Source organism: Orbicella faveolata, unplaced genomic scaffold, assembly GCF_042242905.1.
Source record: "Orbicella faveolata isolate gen_17 unplaced genomic scaffold, um_ofav_v1 contig_13, whole genome shotgun sequence".
NCBI lineage: Eukaryota > Metazoa > Cnidaria > Anthozoa > Scleractinia > Merulinidae > Orbicella > Orbicella faveolata.
Window position 1 is genome coordinate 10,554,584 of NW_028301540.1, and position 22,917 is coordinate 10,577,500.

Sequence of the window (22,917 nt, forward strand, 5' to 3'; positions counted from 1 at the left end):
TAAGATAAATCAGATAAAATATAGTCACAGCAATCGATATTTGACAGGTAAGTGAAGCAAAATTTCGCCTTTTTCCAGAATGAGTATCTTTTTCAATTCTGTTATCATTTCAGGCTAATCCTTTGTCAGTTTATCTTCTGTCGTAGATCTGAATTGGTCTGAGAAAGGGTGGGATCTAAGATGGCGGATTGACGGGTAGCTGAGGACAAGCTTAATGATGTGACGAACGAAAAACTCCTTGTCTTGTGGAGTAGACTGAGGGCTACCTCTTAAAACCTAACACGATTTATTAAGATATAAATTTATTTAAAGATTTATCTAAGGACTTATTTCGTCATGAAAAATATCCAGTCAAATCAGCTGTTAGCTACCTGAACGTTGTGTGATTCGAGATAAAAGTTTACGACGAAAAATAATAAAAAAAAAAAAACAAGTTATGACGCCTTTTTCACTGCAGCAAAGGTAGCACGTTAATTGCTTCGTTAAAATCAAGGACTGGTGTACTAGTTTCACGACTCAGAACTAAACATTATTCTTGCTGTTAGAGAAGTGGATCTTGCCATCAAATTTACAATCGCGCTGTAGGTGGGTCGGCATTATTGTGAAAAAAATAATGGTCTTAGTTTGCAAATAAAATCTAGATATAGTAGCCAGTAAGCAGCTGCTCGGTGCCTACTCCAAGTAAGAAAGACAGAGAAACGTGGGGTAAAATACTCACTTTCCGGTTAAGTTTATTTTTTATTTAGTTTTGATTTTTATTCATACCTCCATTTATGTGTCGTTCTTGTTTTTACTGAACTTCAACTGAATAAATCGTTGAAATGCCAAGAAAAGCAATTATGACCAATTCAATATGTTTTCAGTTCCAAAACATAACCCTCTGCAAAATATGGTAGGAAAAATGAAAATGGAAAAGAAACAAAAATCTACCTACAGCAGCTTTAATATTTGAGAGTGTATCTTGTAAGGACTAAAACAATTTCATTAATCCTTGTTTTTGTTTTGTTTTTCTTTTTTACAGAGTAAATAAGGTAAATCTAGTACCAAAAGGAAAACTAAGAGAAACACAAAGAGAACCTCAATTATCATTGTGTTATAGTGTTTATCGTAAAATTTCTTTTACTGGTTTTCCATAGCTATTATATTTTGCAGCTACCAGATGTTTACGTCGCGTAGGTTATTGATCCCATTTTATTTTGCTTCTAGCATCGAGATAAGTTGAAGATCATTTTAAACAATTCATGTCCACTGTTTACTATTGAATACATATGGGTGCTTTCTATTCAACCAAAAATTATGCAACTTTCCAAATGGAAGAAAAACTGTACGAAATTTCCTAGGAAAGTTTCCTGAAAACCTCAAAGTTGCTAAATTCCGAAATGCCAACCATGGGACAACAATTCCGGATATTCCAATTGGCTAAGACTGTTAGAAAAAAGCAAAGATGCAACTCTGGGGTACATCGAATAAATCCTAAAACTATCAGCAACAGAACCTAAAAAAACTCCATTTTGATTAATCAAAGGATTTTGTATGACATCTTCGAAGCGAATGTCTCAAGGTACGGTGTGGCAAACGAAGCAAAAAACAAAAACAAAAGAGAGGACTCCAGAAATGTGGGACATACTAAGATGAATCATCTTTAAAGAGAGGACTTGTGTTAATTACTTCCAGTCCCAATCAAGCAGATAATTACAAGTTTCGGGGCGCAAAAGTAAACACAAGCCGTGATCATTGTTGAAGAAACTGACTCTACCATTAAGTTGACAATTACACCAGATGGCTCAAGCGAGCCGAGGCAAAATTTGAAAATTAAATCTGAGCACCAAAAGCAGGTGTAAGACGTTAACCCTTTCATTTCTTGTTTACCACAGAAAGGGATATTGCTTGGATGCTAAGTCACACACCGGACGGCTAGAAATTCATTTCAGGTAAGCCTTTTGTACTCTCGTGCCACTCATTTTACCATTTACAAGGTATTTCACCTGTACAGTCTTGCTGTATCGATTTTTCCTCAACTCGTTCGCACTTCCGAGGTTCCAAATTATACTACTTCACTCTTCTCAAAATAAAGACCACGATAAACTTCCAAGGGAAAATGGGTTCAAAAATTACAATGGAAATAGAAACAGACTTGATAGCAAATCTTCACCACGAAGCATGAGAAATACCCCTTCTTGTTAAAAAAAAAACACTACTCAAGAGAACCTTATGCCGAGTTTCAAGAGAGGTAGGTTTTTCATGTATTTTTTTTTTAATTTACTATTTTGTCGGCGTTTTAATATCGGTTCTTCAGGAACACAAAATGTTAGTTGGAAAAAAAATTGCAGGAAAGAAAATAGAAAATATATTGATTCTTTTCAACATAGTAGACAAGAAAAGAATAGAAGTTGTCTGTAATATGACTAATTGCTTAGCTGTTTATTTTTTTTTGGGGGGGGGGGGTTGTTTGTTTGTTTTCCACCGGCTGTCCATAATTATTATTCCTCGAAACGAACAGATGTATCTTAGCAAGACTTTTTTCTTGTCCTTCTTGTTTTTTAGCGTTTAACCTTAGTCAATATTTGTGTCGTTTTATGTATGCAGAGATGATATTTTCATAGTGGAGGTGGTTTTTGATTATGGAAAGACAAGTACGTTTTAGTTCAAGAGTGTTATTTGCTGTTTCTATGCTTCTATGGAGTAAATATGGTTGCGTCCTCTCTAATGAAGGTCAGTGTTTTTTTGTTTGTTTGTTTGTTTTTTGTTTGTTTTTGTCTTTTTTTTTGCCATTGTTCTTCTTTTATTTGTTTGTATTTTTTTTCTTGAACACGCTTGGTCTAACCCTAGCATTAGATAAAATATTCTTAGGGGGCTGGTGGCTTTCTCTTTAATCCTACTTATTTTATGTATTATTTTTTTCGTTTGTAAACCTTAACCCTCGGAAATACATACAAACTCGCACCCCCGTGGAACAGCTGGGCGGAGTATAGATGGAAGCCCTCATTTCGTTTTAATGAGTATTTTTTCCTCGCGTTCAAGAGAAAGCTCGGCTTGCTCCACAAGATGACGTGTTTCTTGTTATTCATGACGGCACATGACGTTATCAAGTTTGACCATCTTGGATTCGCCAATTTTTTTCTTTTTTACTTGGCGCGATAAGCATGTAAAAAACGGGTTGCCATGACAGTATCAAATGACAAAAGAAACAGTTGACATGTCCAAATCTCGGCGACGGATGAAAGAACAGCTACCAGTAGTTCCAGCATTATAGATTAAGCTTTCTTTTTCAAAATCCTGCGGAAACCTTCAGAGGGTTGGCAACCGCTCCACTCATATTTCTTGTACTTAGGGTTAGCTAAGCTTAGGTGCTTAGGTGCGTAAACTAGTCAAAAGTATTAATTTTAGTTACACATATTTGCAATTATGACGACATATAAAACTATGCTACTATCACACTTTGGAAAAAGCCCACCATCGGCAGTCTTGAATTGCGATTTCTTTGGAAAGTAAATGTAATTAATTGGTTTTCTTTCCATACTTCAGGTCCGCCAGAGGTTATGTTACCAGCATCGGTAGTACGAGCATTGCCTAATTACAGACTATCGTGTTCAGCCACTGGAACCCCTCCCATATACACAGCTCTCATAAGAAAGAAAAAGAATACGAACAAAATACTGGTTAATACAACCAACACTGCAACCATTCGCTTGAAGACGAAGGGAAGCTACATTTGTCAGGCGACAAACGAGTATGGAACTGATGAGAGGCCGTTCACAGTTACTTTAACAGGTGCGACTTTTTCGACTAAGAAACTACGAAATTGTTGCCTGTTGCGCCTGATTCGAAAAGTCATAGACTATTCATTCACGAAGGCCATATTTGGCTGCTATATTGTTATAGCGGAAAATAGTAAAGAGAATTACTAAATGGAATTCTGAATTCCTACTTTTAGATTGTGGATCTCCGTGTTCCTATAGTTCAGGTTCTTCAAATTACCTTACCTGCCGCAATGCATTACCACTGGAAATCATCAAATGTGCGTCGACGATAACTGAAATTCTGTACGAGATTTTTTTGCGTACCTATGTATGCGTAGAAGTAGATTTTCAGTTGACACTCAGTCTGTTTATTCTGCATTAGTATGTTCATGCTAATTTGACTGTGTAATCGAAGCAAGTAAAGGTATGATTTATGTTTGTTTATTTTTACCGCAAAAGAAAGTTAATCGAGAGCATTCCAAGGGGTTGTGGAAAAACACTTCCTTATTGGATAAGGTTACAAAAAAAACAGCAGTTCCAATGTAAAACTGATAAGACGTTCGTTTTCTTCTTTTGACAGATATTTACCGCTAGTTGGAAACTTTTCAAACTTTCCTGTTGGTTTTTTCGCCAATTTCCCAAACTTGCGGAGCCTGTAAGTCAAAGGGCACGTGATTTTTGGAACTTAACATGAGAAGAAATGAAAAATAGTTTTGTTTCTTTTCCTTAAAGTGCACACAAGGTATTTCTGAATCGCCAGAGGTACAGCACTTTCGCACCGTGGAGACAAGTTTTCGAGGACCGATGACTGTTTGATGATGGTTGTCAAAGAAACACCTTGATTTATATCGTCTTTCCAATCAAGACTTCGCGGAAACCGCTCAAATCCTTCGAGAACAATATTTTGCCACATTCCGTGAACACTATGTCAGGTTTACTGTATGACAGCAAAACTTTAACAAAAACATCGTCTACTAAGACATCCAAAGGAAGTTGCATCAGGTCGGGGCAAAAGGGAAAAGTAGTCTGTAATGTCCTAGTCAACTCAGATGAAGCTACCCCTCGTTGACTATTCGCTCATACAAAAGATGACTTGTGCTCTTAATCTATTTGGCAAATGTTACATGTCAGCTATCCTTAACATTGGTACACTGAAAATCTTTTGGTACTGACTATTCACGAAAACGGATTTCTAAAAGAGAATAAGCCATTCAACAGATTGTAACGAATGAGAAATATGGTAAATTCCACCCGTAACCCGTGACTTGCTCGCCCGAAGATGTTCTTCTGAACGAAACTGCTTGTTTGTGTCGATTTTACAATAAGAAGAGGCCAAAACAACTTTAACATTGTCTTAATTTTTGTTATCTGCGAAGAAAAACACTTTTATCGTTACGTTTCATTCGCGCAGTGATAAGACATTATATAAAGGATAATTCATCGATTACACAAGGGCCATTATCTCGAGAGCGGTTGTTAATCCATCATATTTTCGCTCTCGAGCCATTGGTCTAAGCGCGTCACGTGACCGAATGTTCCCCAGTTTTCAAAACGGCGCGCATTGCATAAATTATTTGAATGATGATGAACACAATAGCCTCCATTTGGCGCGAAAATATGCTCGAAGCTCACAGTTTTTCTCGTGCTACGCTCTCGGAAAACTGTTCGCTTCTCGGAACAGATAATGTCTGCAGACAAATATCCGAGCATATTTTCCCGCCAAATGGAGGCTATTGTTTATATATCTCCTTGGCTTCTACGGTGCATTCATTACGTTGTAAATGATCCAGCAAAAACACAAGAATCAAATAATTCAGCTTACTATTTTTTTGAATAAGGTAGTGTCAATTAATCCGGTATAGATTCAGCAGTGATAAATGAGACATGGGCTCATTTAACCTGTCAGGACTGTTTCACTGCGCGTCTCAAGGAGAACTGAAGGCAAGCGGTATGGAGTCCACCCAGACTTGCATATATGCGAGAGTTTGGCATTTTGTCATTTGAGGGCACACTTAAGTTTAGGGGATCCTGAAATCTTCACTGTACCTTTTGGCAGGAACATGCCATCCAAAATTCAGCATCTTACTGACGATATTTTTTCCAACCTGACGAAGTTGCAAAATCTGTAAGTTTAGTAAAACACTGTTATCTCTGAAAAAACTGATTAAAGGCTAGATATATATATGTTATTGGCCGGTTGGGAGGTCCGTATAAGGAAAAGCTGTGACCGAGGTCTTGAAAATGCTGTCCGAGGCCGCAGGCCGAGGGCAGCATTTTCAAGCCCGAGGTAAATTGGCTCACAAGTGGGTTTGTTTACGCAGCTTTGTCATTGAATTGGCTTACGTGCCGTCCACAGACTCTACAAACCATCGGTAAAAAATCTAACGAGCGAACGAGCGAGTAACTCAGATACTAGACAAAGAAAGATGTATTAAAGAACAGATTTATACCGAACTACTTTATGTTAGTTGCATTTAGTTCACCATTAAAGTTCTCTAAAAGTGTTTTTCCGGTGTGAAATTTCGAGCAAAGTTTGAAGTTCTACTACAAAAACGATTTCTGTCAGTCGTTGCGAATCACTCGAAATCAGACTTCTCAACCGTAAATTGAGTGACAGATAGCGAGGAAATTCGTGAAGTGTATTCCACAGAAATTCTCTCAAATACGGCAACGATCGGAGAGGTAAAACTCGACTGAAATTGGCTTATTTTTTACTTAAAATTGTACAGAGAGAGACAGAGGATTACGCGCCATTACAGCGCCGAGCCACAAACAGCCAAACAAACTCTCACAACTTAAAAAAACTCAATTGAATTTACTTACAGTGACTTTCCTTGCCATTAAAAGGTGAATAGAACTAAACTTGCGTTGATTAATCGTCTATGGAAGTGTAAAAAGGGCGAAAGATGACGATTACCGCTAATTCATTCACGAAAATAGATCAACTTGACAGATTCCGTCCGCTGTGGCGGTCCGGATGAGAAAATTCCGCCCGCTCCAGGAACCAATCAGATTGCAGGATTTGTTGAATTCCGCCCGCTCACGAGCCGAGAAAAAGATAAATATATATATCTAGCCCAGTTCTGTCTAAATAGGGTGCTATAATCTAATATTATTGATATTTATTAAAATCTCGGTAATGCTATCAAAACGACGTCGTGACCTTAAAAAGGGTTATGACTGAAGCTCTCTGGGGTGTTGTATTACTGTCTGGAAAACTCGATGCTGCCATGGTAAATAACCATATCTTGAGTGTTTATTTTTTCCAAATTAATTTTTCACTGTACTTGTTTGTTTAATTTTTGTTTTAAATTCTGTTGAACCTATATTGGCATTGAATTAGCATTTTAGCATACTTTGACCGTTGGACGTGCAAGCTTCTTCATACTTCTACCAAGGTTTAATGAGACAGTTAAAAAAATATCTTCAATATATTTTAGATGTGTCTTTTTAAACCTCGCCGGGAGTTCAGTGGCCATCTTGAACATGAAGATTCGTAAAAGAGCGCAGATTGATGACCTCTAAACTCCCTTACGCACGAGGCAAACCTTGCAGAAAGTGAAAGTTAGGACGTGCAAATTTTACACCAAATAGAATAGACACGTTTTGCAGATCCTAAAGCCTGACCTATTAGATCAATGCAAGGGATAGAAATGAAAGATAAGAGAAAATTGGATTTACGAAACTCGAACTCGTGACGTAACATTGGTGACCTTTGGCTTATAAAAGAACGTTAATTTACCGTTATTTTACATGTTTAGACATATTGGTAATGCTCCCCTAACTTGTATCTAAATTACCATCAAAATTGGACTTTGGGAAAGGTTTCGGCCTAAAACGTTATTACTATGGCATTAGAAAGAAGCAATATTGACAATCAGCCGTAACACTCTCATTTTCCCGATACAAGGAGAAATAGGAGAAAAAAGATCACATCGGATCACAGGGTTGTTAAATCGTAGTATCGCAGTTGTATTACTTTATTTCTGTATCCTAGTGGTGTTGTTTTTGACAATTAGATCATGTTTGAATGATCAGGCATACGCAAGGTACAACGTGGGTAAATAAATAAATGATGCGCTAGGGAAAATATTTACTGTTTACCATTTCATAGGGATTTGGCAAATAGTAAAATAGAGAACCTCTCGCAGAAGACATTTTCTAGCCTAACAAGTTTACAAACACTGTAAGTCTAGCAAACCGACTGCGATCCACATCTTTCCTTACTTTTGAGCCAAGTGACCATTGTTCCAATTACTTGAATACCCGAGTAGTTGCACGGTCAATAGTATGCCTGAGACATTACAGAGAAATTAGGATATCTTTTGTTAGATTTTATTTAATATATTTAAACTATTATTAACCCTTTTCAAACTATATTTAATCTGCATTTTGCTATGTGTGTAAATAAAAAAAAAACAGTGAAACTTGAAACAGTGTATAATCATACTTTTTCGTGCACCAAACTCAAAATGAGCTGGCTCAGACATACCAAGAGGACATATATTTTCACAAATAAAGCGACGTCTAATACGCCCGTTATTACCTTTTTAATTGCAGAAATCTTTTTTCCAACAACATTCAGTATCTACCAAAGGGCTTGTTCTCTTCTTTGAAGGAGTTAAAATCTCTGTACGTACTTCAGAAATAAATATTTTGTCCGCTCTATTGTTATGTACCTAAGTTGGATATAAGATATACTTTTTTTCCCCAAAGAATGTTCCTATACTCCAGCAATGAACAGTGATACATGTATAGAGGAGTTAAAAATTCATGTGCAAAATTCTTGGACAAACAAAGAATCGATTCTTAGAGTGAAAGGTCGCATATCTTTTACAGGTACTTACTCTCCAATAATAATAAATAATATATAACAGAGGGCTGGGTATTTATCGCGATTCAACCACGAATGGGTAAAACGTTTGCTGAGATGGGAAAGGGAAAATCTGTTTCTATCTTCAAATTTTCATAAAGATTATCACGGTTACTCTTTTCATGGCAGGAGAATGTACGAAAACAACATTCAGAACCTACCTGAGGAGATCTTTTCCAACCTTGTTAATTTGCAAACGCTGTAAGTTCAAAAAACGTACAAACTTGTAAACGTACGTACCCGTTTAAATAGTAAAATATTTTTACTCGTCCTCATTCAAACGTTCCTAAATGGACGAGCACAATTTTAGCAATTTTTCTTATTTATATATGAAAGAATCAGCATTAATATTTCAACTTTTTTTTTGTCGGCAGCGATCTTCATAATAATAAAATTCCACATTTACCAAAGGACTCTTTTTGTTGTTCGAAAAAGTTAGAATATCTGTAAGTATCAAGGGATTCTTTTTTGTTTGTTTTTGTTGCCTTTCGTTGTTGTTTATTTTTCTTTAAGAGGGAATAGTGCTAGCCCCGAGCAGTTTCTAACAGTGTCCCATTTCTCGAAAAGCTTTCTGATGAAAATTGTGTTACCACAAGCATATTGTACATAGCTTGCGCTTTTTTCTGGTTTTGTTTTGTGTTTTTTAGTTAGCTTTTTAACAATTTAGTTACCAGCCATAAACTAGTCATTGAGTATTGAAATTACAAAGAGTACCCAGCCAGGAAAGTGGGCATCTTTCTGTTACCCTGGGTTCTAGTTGCTACTGTTGTTTCTGCATAACAACCTTATATGTAGAATATTTAATGATTGAAATATCACCAACTGATAACGCGGGAAAAAACTCGAATTCCAGATGGAATTTGAACCCACCACCCTTCGTGATCTAGCTGGATGTTCTAACCACTGTTCTAACCATCCGTGTACCAATAAATACCAACTTGGCAAGATAAATAACAACGTAAAGGAAAAGACGGGTTTTAATGATTTCGAAGTGATTTGCGTTTGTTTCTGCTGCAACTTTGATAGGCGGTTGTCTTCAAACAAGATTCAGGACCTGCCTGATTACTTGTTTTCTAATTTGGGCAAAATAGAAACACTGTAAGTAAAGGGAAAGACTTGTGCAACGTTAAGGTATTGCATGTGTTTCCAGTACTTCGCTTAGTACGCGACTGGATCCAACTACACATCCGGGCAAATTAAATTAGCCATAGCTGTTTACTGAACAAGCAAGGAATGCATCGACAAATGAAACCAGATATCTTTCAGCGAGGCCTCCTATATACCAGGACGATCTACCTTTATTAAAAAAGTGAATCCTAATACCTTGAGATGCTTAATAAATGCAGCTGAACCCCAGGACAATTTCATTTTAGACTACCCAGACTGGGTCGGTGAAGAATTCGAGAAGGATAAGCCTCTAATTAAAGTGCGGGAAAGCATGATCGTGCAAAGGAATAACTATTTATAAGCCATATCAAAGCACAAATATAATTTAGTTTTCCTTCGTTTACATAACATTGCAAGCCAAGCAAAGATAGGTGACGAAGTTACCGAGCTTAGCCAAGTTAATATCACAAGCAAAATAGATTAGTTCTCTAATGCCATCATTTGCGTAGTTTCGTGACCCACTTGGCACATTTCATTCATGTTAGTCTTTGAAATTTATATTTTCATATTTCTACAGAGACATGGCATCGAACAAAATTCAGAACGTTCCGGTCAATGCATTTTCCAACTTGACCCATTTAAAACTTCTGTAAGATTGTAACCCGTGAACACAACTTTATCGATCAGTTTTTATCGAGAAAACGTAGTTTGTTCTGTTCAGGAGATATAATGAGATATAAGTCAAGTGAATATTAAATAATATTGAGAAATCGCTATTTAAGCTGTTTCGATTTCCTGGCGGTTCCTATGTTATCAATCTCCATCATCGTTTTTTGATCATTCTGAACGCGATGTTTATCCAAAACCTCATAAAAGGAAGGAAAGTGTGTTTGGGAAGGTCGACGTTAACTAGCGGCCTGTTCATGGTGTAAATCAAGATATCATAAGTATTTGTTGTTGTTGTTGTTGTTGTTGTTGTTGTTGTTGTTTTTATTCCCTACCTACATTCTTCTTTTTTATTTTCATTTTTATTTTCCCTTCTTTTAAAAATCGGATACATGTGCCTTCTGCGATATCTGCATTTCTTTGATACCTATGAGCATTGGGAACTGGTGCCGTGAGATAAAGTATACTTAATATACATATCTGTTCCTATCAGAATGATGAGAGACAACGAAATCGGGTATTTACCAAAGGGCGTGTTCTGTTACTTGAAATCGTTAGAATATTTGTAAGTATTTTGAAATAGTTTTATTGTAGTCTGATGGCCACCAGAATAATTAGTTACCTTGAAAAATGGATGTTATCTTTTGATATTTGATTCTCCATACGGCAAGCATAATTCATTGACGAGGTAGGTTTACAGAGTTCACCTTCAGTAAGAAACGCATCTAAATAAAGATGAACGAGGCGTTATATCATTCCGTATAATAACGGACTCAGTTTCTCTCACTTTTCGGAAGCGATATCTAGAAAAAAATACCTTACCGTAACTGATGTATTCACATGTACGTACTTTAACTTTTGTTTTAGGATTTGAACAATAACACACTTAGTTTTTCTCACTTTTCGGAAGTGATAGCTAGAGAAAGAGAACCTTCCTGTAACTGATGTATCCACATGTACTTTTCTAGTATTTGAATCACGTCGTGTTTATAATTTGACAGGAACTTGGGATCTAATAACATCCAGTATCTACCTGAGAACATGTTTTTCAATTTGACGCGTTTAAAAACACTGTAAGGAAAAAAAACGCCATCACAATGACTTACGCGTGTTGCTGCTTTCTTCACGCTTATGCGTGTTGCTGCTTTCCTCTGTTTGTTGTAATGATTGTTAAAATTAGACGTTATATATAAACCATTATTACAGCTGGAAATTCGGTTGAATCATACCAACATTCAACTGTCGCTGATGTCACTTGATCAACAGAGAAATTTCCCACAACAAGATCCGATATTTACGAAACAACGTATTCTGTGGTTTAACTCAGTTAAGAGAACTGTAAGTAACTTTGTTTCCAATTCTTTATCTTTATTATTATCATTACCATTACCATTACCATCATCACTATCATTATCATTATCATTATCATTATTATCATTTTATTATACAGACAGCATTTCGACTTTCTGAGCACTTTGGCAACATAAATCCGCACTAATCATCCTCGTTAATTATTTAGTCTGTTAGTCAATGTGTCAGTCAGTCAGTTAGTAGAGCTAATCAAATGATCTCGAGTGCAGTTTGGAATGAATAAGTACGAGTACATTAATTTCTTGAAAGAAGAAATTGCACGAGTCCATGGAGCAAGTGCAATTTGTAGTCTTTGAAATAATTACGAATGCTTATTCATACCAAATTGCACGAGAAAAACCATTTGATTACCTGTTAATAATATGCCTGCAATTATTTAATTTCAACCTTATGGACTCAAGTTTAACTTTTTGCACTCAATTTTACTTCTCTGCACTGTTTGAGATTAATTGAGATGCTCTCTAATCCAAAATTGATCAAATACACGCATTAAAAGTCTCAATTGTAATTCTTAGATATTTGCAGGGGAATTTGATAACATATATAGCGGAACAGTCCTTCTCCGGCACCACCAATCTTGAGAGTCTGTACGTATGTAAGATTGGTTACAGATTTTTTGACGATAAAGAGAACCCACAATTGTTTAGAACACGTTGCCAAGGTGATTGAGTTTGGGTGGGCTAGAACTGTTATAAATACTAAAAATAATGAAAATAATTATGTACTAATCAAAATGAAAAAGGCCGTCCGCTACCCCATGGGAGCAATTTCGCCATGTATCGATAATTTCCGAGGTTTGTGGGCGCCTCACGTCACAGACTTAGGACTCACTGCTACCGTAATAAAATTTAGAAAAGTAGGACATAGATATCCTTGCTCTCGCTGAAATAATTGGTGGAACTTAATTCCCAAGGCAACATTTAGCCCTGTTTCTTTTTGAATAATGTTAAGAAATAATACCATAAAATCATCTCCACCAGTTTGTTTCCTTTTATTCTTCTCAGCGCAACTGAATAACACAAATATTGTTTGAGCAATTCTTTCAAAATCTATATGTTAATCCTTTTTTTCTAGATCTTTACAGTTTAACCAGATAACATTCATATCAAACCAGACGTTTGCCAATTCTCCCAAACTTCGAAATCTGTACGTCGTCATATTTGGTGAATTAACATTCTCGAGTAATTTTTGCTTAATTTGCAATCAATTCATTTTGTTTTCTGACGTTTTTGAGGAAATAGCGAGGTCCAAGATATGCTAATCACGTCAATGTTTAACCCTAAACAGGTCTTTTATTCCTGCTCACTAGGTATTTGGAGTTTAACATGATAACTTTTAACTCAAACAAGACTTTTGCCAGCTCCCCTAATTTGCAATACATGTAAGTATTATAACTGATTTTTTTTTCTTGTGCATACCATATGTGCGTGGGTAACTTTCACAGTCAGACTGTTCTACATCTCAAGGCTGCAGTTGTAACTAGTGTCTGCTTATCCAAATATCACTTCCATATCTAATACTTGGCCACGGTCGTGTTGCAACTGCTTGATTCGCTCGCTAACCATCAGTTTTGTGTAAATATGTATGGACAGCTAAAATAATAAACAAATTCCATCAAGATCGTAGTCTCAGTACCCGAGAACTTAAAACAGAATGAATGAATGAATGAGTGAGTGAGTGAGTGAGTGAATTACTTCATTAAAGTGTCGGTAGTATTTAGCTTAAAAAAAACTAATTGGGGACACTATTTACGCAATAAAAATAGATCTTAGCTAAAGTTAAAATTATTTACAATTTAGTGAATAATGTATAAAATAGATAAATTAATAAATTAATAAGTAAATGAAATATATGAACTTAGTAGGATATAAAAAGCTTAAAAGATATCAAATATATATAAAAATTAATATAAAATTTAAAGTGGTCCAGCAGCATATATCACAGTTCTTACAATTATCTATCAAGTGTGATAGGTCTTAACTCTTAATACTGTTTTTACAACTCTTAACATTAGTCCTCTCTCTATCAGCTTTGTCTAATTTGTTCCAAAGTTGGGGCCCAAAATATCGTAAAGAATGTGTTCCATAACGCACTGTGCGAAAACGTGGGATATTTAAATCAGTGTTCCTCAGATTATACCGTTTCGGGGTAGTAGTGGGCACAAGTCCGTTTTTTACTTTATACATGAAAATAGCGATGTTTTGTAACCGTTGTTGGTACAGACTTGGTAGACTTGCTCTTGTTAGTAGCTCACTGTAGGTCTCCGATTTGGATTTACTGCCCTGAGTGCGCGTTCTTGAATTCCTTTATTTTCTTCTTATCGGATGATTGGCAAAAGTGCCATACGATATCACAATATGTTAGGTGGGGCAAAATACTAGACTTGTACAGCTTTAACTTCGCGGACCACTGGATTAAATTACGTAATCTCAATAATACCCCAACAGAAGCGTCTGAGCAAGTGCTGGCACAGGCCTCCCAAGCTGACGTCTCGAGAAAAGCGAAAAGCAAATTAATTCTCGGGCACGTACGTGTTTATTCATGAAAGAGTCACGCGCGAGTTGTGTAATCACGGTTCAAACAGTGATAGCAAAGAAGGCCCAAAATGGCAGAGACCACCAAACCCAAAACGGACACACAAGAAATGAGTAAGTTTTATTAATCTTACGTGTAAAATATTCATATTTCGTAATATTTAGTGTTCTAAATCGACCATATTTCGTTCTCCACACAATCCCTTATAAAGCGTTCAAATTGACGGCTCCTCGGGTAACCTAACACCGCGTCGGTTCAGATTCAGCAAGAATATTTCCGCCCAGGACTCACGATCACAGAACGCGTGCGTGACGCTTTCATGAATAAATACGTACATGCCTGAGACTTAATTTGTTTTTCTCGAGACGAAAGCCTTTGTTTCGCCGAATAACTAGCTGTGTCTCCCCCTTCAAAGTGTCGGTTCGTAGCTCTCAAAATATCGACTCAAACAGGTTTCTTCCTGGCTGCATGAGTTTTATAATCACGTTTCTGTTGGTTTTTGATCAATTTTAACGTCACATAAATAATACAGCTTATATTTGATATTAACATTAAGGCTTTTATTTTTAGGTATTTGAGGGAGAACGTCATAACCTATATTTCAAGTGCGACATTTGCAAGCGCTAACAACCTTCTTGAACTGTACGTGACTTAACTCTGTTGATGTGCGCAGGCAGCCTCAACACTACTGCCTAGCAGCTGTCATTTGATAATTCTTCCGTTCGCGTGAAATCAGCTGCTGTGAATCTGTGTCCCAAGCAGGGGGAGCTAACGTTCTGTCTTCCTGGCCATAGTTCCCTTCTTGTCCACGTTACCGGTTAATTCCTGATCACTATGTGAAACAACACACTAGCTCGGTTCTTTAATTCTTAAATTTTACTCCAAGGTCGAGCAACTTCAATTCTTCTTACGCTTTTGATGCCTTTTTTGATCCGAAAGAACAAAAGTGCTTTCAATTGTATCGCTTTACACCATGAGTGCCCATGTCGACCGTACCCAAAAGCTCGAGAGGAAGGCCTCAGCCTGATTGTAAATCTATGACAAAGCGGACGCAAAGTATGTGTAAAATTCATTTAACTGCATATTGCAAAGTGAACACGTATCCATTTTTCTTTGCTTTGTGGACCCAACCCATAAGGGAGACAACGCCATAGCAAACGCGTATGCATGCAGCTCGCCACAAACTATATACAACGATATAAGACATTAATTTAAATGAACTCGTTTCATTTATTGTTTAAAAAATTCAGATCTTTGGAGAATAACATGATAACTTCTGTATCGAAAGGGTCTTTTGGAAGATTAACCAATCTTCAAATGCTGTGCGTATTATGAGCTCTTTGTCACTTACTTGTACTCCTTCGATTACCTATTGATAGATCTCAGTCAGGGGACGCCATACAAACAAGAACTTGTCCTCCCAAACTTCTATTCAACGCTTGAGGCGTTTGAGTTGATAAAAGACTTTGCACGCGCACTTAATGCACGTTAAAAAATTTTAAACTTTAAACAAAATGACACCACAACGTAGTTTTTACGTTGTTTTATAATTTTTATTATTACAATTATTATTATTATTATTATTATTATTATTTTCGTTTGTTGCTTTAAATGTAACTGCTTATAATGCCTTATTGCACCTTCTTGCGTGTTGAATGTACTTGTCTCGTAAATCTATGAAGAACGTTTCCGCCAAATTAGGAAGCAATTTTTCATTAACTGAACCGTTAACAGAACTCGCTTTAAGATAATGTTAAACTTTATTTCATATTGACAGAAACTTAAATAACAACAGACTGACCACTGTATCAAACGAGACCTTTTATGGCACCAGCAATCTTCAAAGTCTGTAGGTGTTTAGTACCGTTATTTCTATGCAAAGGAACAGTAGCACGAATTGAACTTGCATTCCACATCGCGTTTTAATTTCTTTATTTTTTTTGTTTGTTTGTTTGTTTTTTGCTGTAATGCTCATCAAGAAAATGCTTTGGCTTATGAAGCAAGTAAGGCGTGTGCTTTTACTGAAAAGATTGTTTCCATTTAAATAAAACTGTAGATAAAGTACTGGTCTATCTGCATATGAGTCAATTGGCCCAGCAGGCCGGCACTTACATCCGGCTTAATAGCGATCTTTAGACCCCACGTTTCCCGAGACCAAGGCCAGAAGTCACGTTTGAGGTTTTCCACTCTCGTTTTGAACGTCAAGAGTTATTATTCCTAGGAAGTATTCATTTTTCTGTAAATTGGGTAAAATTTTATAAGCAATTACCTAGCTTTATGTTGCTGTTGTTCGTGGAAGGCACTGATCGAAAGTGGAATTTCAATATGGCGGTGGCTTAAGTTATATCTGTGTTTTGTGACGCGTTACTTCTTAGAAGGCTACACATGCTAGAAAATGTACTATTTTTTTAAACAAATTGGAGTTCTCTTGACCATTTCCAATGCATTCATAGGATAATCTCTATTCCCTCCAATTTACTCCAGTCTAAATCGGCTAACGTCCGAACGGCGCACGGCAAACGCAGTTAGACGTTTGCGGTATACGTGGATCTAAAGGTCTCTAATGATATTAAGCGACTAGGAGTATTTCTACTCCCCCCTGGACCAGATGCTAGTCTTTCGCAGGGTTACCCTTAGTTATAAATTTGCCAATACTCATATATACTTCTGGGTGGATAGAGGAACTGTGGGAGTAAAGTGCCTAGCCCAAGAACACAACATAATAGCCCATTTCCAAGTTGCCCTAAGCCTTCCTATTAAAGCGAGGCTTGGTGTATAACCATTCATATAAAAATGACTTTAATTTCCATGTGAATGAAATCTCATTTTCATATACAAGGATGGGCATCAAGACTCGCGTTGAGAAAGTGGCTAAAATTAATTCGGAAATGGTCCTGGGTCTGGTCCAGGGCTCGAGCCCGGACCGGCTGCTCGATTTGGAGGCGAGCACATGCACTAACCATGAGCTCACGCGCCTCCACTAAGTACATTTCATACCTATGTTTTGTTGTTGTTTCTTCCAGGTATCTATTCAACAACATGATAGCATTTCTCTCGAAAGATAGTTTTGCCTACTCATTAAATCTCCGTCAATTGTAGGTATAATATAGTGCTAGCTTAGAACAGAACAGTTAATTAAGGACTGGTTTAAAAGAAATGCACTTTATCAGCTGTTTTCTGTAAATCCTGTAAAATATGGAAACAAAATCGAAATGCAAGTCAAACTCGTGGATTGTTTTTAGCAAACGCATCCATCGCAATAGACCGTTTCCGGCGGATATATTAAAATGTAGCTCGGCAGTGAGGCTCCGAGGAAACAAACAAAGGAAATTGAATGAACATGTTTCTGATTCATTTCTTGTGTTTGTGTCCTCTAGGTTTCACCATCAAGCTGAATTTTGATGTATCAAAAATGGCCCATTGGGACGCTAGTTCTGTTTCTTTCCCTAGTCACATCCCGTACTATTCTGAATTTTTTTATTTACCTATATTTCAAATCAGTTGTTTGTCTATTTGAATTTATTTGTTCTTGTATTTTGGTGTCGAATTCGATAAACTAAACTAAACTAAAAAATTCCTGACGAAATAAACCAGCAGCTCGCTTCTTATTGATCATAAGCAATGGATTTGGAAGGGCTGATGTTTAATACAGGTTGCACGTGCGGCGGGTTGTAAAACCATCCTGTTTGAAAGTTAAAATTACATTTGACTTCTTAGATGACATATTTAAGACCAAACTAGAACAAAATGATATTTTCTGATATTTGATATCTTAACTGAAATCATCTGACAGGTATTTGGCATCCAATAATATTCAGAAATTACCCGACGAATTATTTTCAAACCTGGCACACTTACAAAGACTGTAAGTCTATAAGCATAATCATTAACAAACAAGTAATAAAAGCTTATAGATTAAAGGAGCTCAGTCACGGTTTGCGCATATTGAAAAGTTTAGCCTCAATCATCAGTTTTCAAATTCGTCGTTTGTAATCGGTGTTAATCTTCTCCATCCTTAGCCATCCTTGTTCCTCTATGGTTTATCATTATCTCTTTGGTGTTTTTCTATCTTATTAAACTGTTATTTTCAGGTTTTCTACCATTTAAAGGTAATTTTGTATGTGGCCAAAATAGCTCAAAATACCGTGACTGAGCTCTTTTAAGATATATTTTAAATATAGCATCTTTTCGCCAGTAGTTTACACTAAAAGCTATACTGTTTATGGCAGGCTGTTTGTTTTTGACATGCTTGTGGACATCATATTGAATGGCTATGGTCACCTTTACCAATAGTTTTCACCGCGAAGAAACGATAAAAACCCGCACCTCCTTTTTTGTGTCAATAAAATTCCGGGTTGTTTGTTTATGATACCTGTGTGTGCGGGACGCATCCACAAAGCAAGAAATGTGAAAAACAAGGCTGAGATCTTTGAAATCGAATCAGACAAATTTACCTCGACGCCCTATGAGGAATAAATTAATAGCTCTAAAAGTCGGTAGTCCCCTATTCAAGGAGCCCATTAACCTGCCTATTCTAAATTGTCTCACCCTTATGCATCCCAAAGATCACAACGGTGTTGTAACTTGAATCCTCGCTAACTTGAATCAAAATCGATTTCCCCTGGATCTCTATCATACATTTATTGTAATTTTACCCTTGTTAACTGGAACTTCCGGCTCACTAGAAGCGATGTCTGTTTCCCTTCAGGTCATTTTACACGAATGTTATCCTCGATAACTGAAACCGTGTTTGCCAATACGGAAAAACTTGAAATAATCAGTGCCGCTGTCGAAAAAGTAAATTGCTTGAACTTTGCCGCGGTAACCCGACGTAGTTCTCTTTCAGAAACCTGCAAAGGTCGTAGTACCTGGACTTCTCCTGCTGCTTTGATTTGTTTTCTTTTGTTTCTCATTTCGTTTGTACGTTCTGATTTATGCTGTGATTTAGAACTGTATTATTCAATTCTCAGCAGACTTCTCCCTAATTAAATCTGGTTAAAATTTACACTGTGTGAATAGAAATGCAGAGAACACCCTTTAACTCGTTAACTCGAAAATTTTTCAATTTCTCTTGAACGTTCAAGTTATCGAGAGTTGATTGTATTTTCATTTAATTGTAAATAAAAAGTCATTTGCTTCGCAGAGATCTGTCTTCCAATAAAATCCAACAATTACAGAAGCATTTATTTTACGGTCTGAAGGAATTGAAAATGCTGTAAGTTATGTAAAAATACACTCTTTTATAGATAAAACGTACCTACTCTAAGCGCCCGCCTACTTAGTGCCCCAGTCGTAAGAAAAGCATTCGTTAAACGTTTTCAGTCTTAAGTTGCGGTTTTAGTGGGTTCCTATGGAATTCGCCTTGTTAATGAGTTTTTGTTATCATGGATGCTCTGACTTTCCCTGACTTTGTCCAAATGAGGATATAATGGTAAGCTCATAATGAACCAATTTTTTTGTTTGTTTTGTTTATTTCGTCCTCCTCTCCATTGTCACTACCACTCTTTTCTTTTCCATTTCCACGGCGGAAATGCACTTTCAACCCATCGACCTCTAGTTAAACACATCACAACTTTATTTTCCTCTCGTGTCACATTGTTTACTATTGTCATCTTTTCTCTATTCCTAGAAACTTGCGAGAAAACAAGATATCCTCTATATCAAACGAAACCTTTCCGGTCTCCAGCAGTGGGTTTCAACTGTGCGTATCATTTTTGCAAAATCTTTCAAATATTTTCTTTATTCATCTCTCTGTAACAGCTTTAACAAAAGCTTTATTGAAGTGTCATTGTATTTAGTATTAACTACTAATTGGGGAGACAACAAAAGAAAGTTAAAATTCTTTACAATTAAATAAGTAAAAAAAAGAAGAAGTGTATATACAATCAATCTGCAAAAATCTATGTATAAGTAGTACATGGAAACAGTAGGCATATTATAAGTAGTGTTTAAGATAAAAAGTTACGACAATTATTGCTGTTGTACAGAAAAGACGTGAGGTCTTTTTTCCTGATGTTTTTTTTCTGTTATGTTAACGCTTGCAAATAACATCACCTCTGACTCGTGCCCCATGGTAATTTGAGAATCCCGTTAACATCCAATTCGAAACTTCAAGAGATAAAACTAATTGATTTATTTATCTTCGTAGGGATTTGTCATTAAACTTGGTTAAATATTTAGATGGCGGAGTGTTTGCCCAGCTACCAAATCTGTTCACTTTGTAAGTGAATAAAAACACACAACATGTATTACTTTACAAATTTACTGCCATCTTATTCAGTAGTCTTCAATTTGCAGTAGAGATTTGCAATAGTGTCAATTTTCTTTCAGCTGCCGCAGTTCTAAGTAATCGAAGTTTAATCACTATTTGGGATAACCTTTTTTACAGGCGCTTGCATTCGAACGCCATTTCATCTCTACCGGACGAGTTGTTTTCTGGTTTAAACAGCCTGATGCACATGTAAGTGGTAAAACTAGGCATATACGCTAGTGTAAATTGGATTAGCCACATATTTTCGACGAGGGTCTTTGTACAATATTACAACAATACAATATTTAAAAGTTAAGCGTCTTTCAAGCTTAGAATGCTTCAAAATCTCAAAAAATAAGTCTTGCCATTCACAAAAACTTATCAATGCACACTCTAAAGGATTACACTAAAAAACCAACAACACAACTTTGTGTAGTTCTAAGCCTAAAAATTAGAATTATGTTCTGTTTCAAGAGTAGCGAGGGCGTCATCTTTGGTTATCGGCAAATGAAAAACGGTGCGGAGAACCAATCAGATTAGTGGATTTTTACCGAACACAGCAGAGTGGCTATCAATAAATATAAGACTGAAAGTGAAACTGTTTGAGGACTATTAACGAAATATTTATGTCAATTATTCTCGCTATTACTTCAGATGCTTTCTTCAACGAGAAATTCCCATTTTAATCGCATATGAAGTGTCACAGCGTCTATTTTACATTGCGATCACGATTACCAATCATGCCGTTGGAAAAAGAAACCCAGTCTAAGGCAGTTAAGTAAAATTTGACCCCGCCTTACATGAATGTCCCCCTTTTGTGTTTCACTCGCAGAGGGCTGGAATCAAACCGTCTTACATATCTGCCTGACCGAGTCTTTGCTACACAGACTAATCTGGGGACACTGTGAGTTAATTATAGTGACCAGTCCTCAGAACTCGAAATCCACTTGCTATTGAGGAAATGATCAATTACAAATGCTTTTGACTTGAGGTGTGTTGAAAGTATATTTACACAGTAGGGTATTAGAGCAACGCACACGAAAAACTGTAAATATATTGGACCTTCTTTTTTTAGTTACGTGCCTAAAAAGGGATATAAGAATAATTATCAATGCACCGGGATTTCGCTAAAATTGAACTGATGGGAATGTGATTTGGGCAAAAATTTAAATACTCCAGGACAAGGCATTTAAAAAACTCTTTTTATGGACACATATCTCCCAAGGATACCAAAGATTCTTTGCTTGTAATTACTAACAACGTTTTGATGTTGTGTTGGTACCACGTCGTTTGTGCATGAAACTGTCGAGTGAGAATTAAAAAAAAAATAACAAGGTAAAGCTTTTGTTACAGGTCGTGTACTTTCTTGCAGAAATCTTGGAGGAAACAAATTGAGAAACCTGTCCTCCGAATTATTTTCCAACATGACGAAAATGAATAACCTGTGAGTAAAACCTCTGTACTATATTACCAAAATAAGTTGCATAGTAACGATATCGCTGCCTGTGAACTACTGGACTTACATTTGGTGTATGGGAATCAGGTTAAGGGACTTTGGTAAAGCAAATGCATACCAAGTCAGTTAGTCAATAAATGTATAATTGGATATTACTTTGGCAACATTGAAAATCTGGAGGAAGGAGGCCGTGTCATAGGAAATCCTATTTAACTTGAGAGTGGGAAGAGGCACAATGGACAAACATTTCTCAAAAATACAGGATTCAAGGTATAGCGTTAAAACTTTGTAACGTTTTCTAAAGATCATAAGCAGTAAATTGTAAAAGCAATTTACGCTTAAAAACCAATGAAAGTACACGTTGAGGTCGATAACATATTCGCGTGAGATCTGTATGACCAGTTACAATAGCAAGCAGAGGATGGGTTGTAAATACCCATCTAGATCTGACAGCTCGAATGCTTTATCTGCATCTCTCGCGTATAGGACTTCCCTTCCATTTATAGTGGGTACTGAACTTAGCTCACTCCGGAAAGTACTAGACTTTTGTAAGCGTGGATTTTAATGGCCAATTCTTTTTATGAGCCCGGCGTGTAAGGAGTCATGGTTTTTGAATTCATCATCTTGGGCAGGGAATTTTTTTTATTTATTTATTTGTGAATAGAACTACCGTGATTCCCTGCAGGCGCGTCTCATAGAGGAATATGATCATTGTTGAACTATATTAACTTGTGATGCCTAATGCTATTTTGTTTTGTTTATTTGTGTGTGTTTTTTTTTTTGTGTTGTTGTTGTTGTTGATTTTTGCAGTTATCTCAATCACAACGAACTAAAGCAATTACCAGAGAACCTGTTTTGCTGTTCGTGGTTATTTTATCTGTATGTAACTAAAATGTTATATATGGCTGCTTTTTCTTCA

General features: G+C 36.5%; 1 long non-coding RNA gene and 1 pseudogene across 1 annotated transcript; both read left to right on the forward strand.

Annotated features, from left to right (window-relative positions):
• The first annotated feature begins 760 nt into the window (after positions 1–760).
• LOC149114942 (uncharacterized) lies at positions 761–3,643 on the forward strand. The gene is made up of 2 exons (XR_016205956.1): positions 761–1,931; positions 2,587–3,643. It is a non-coding gene; the product is annotated as an uncharacterized LOC149114942 (long non-coding RNA).
• A 9,315-nt stretch (positions 3,644–12,958) lies between these two features.
• LOC149114943 (uncharacterized) overlaps positions 12,959–22,917 on the forward strand; it is a 27,747-nt pseudogene continuing 17,788 nt past the window's right edge.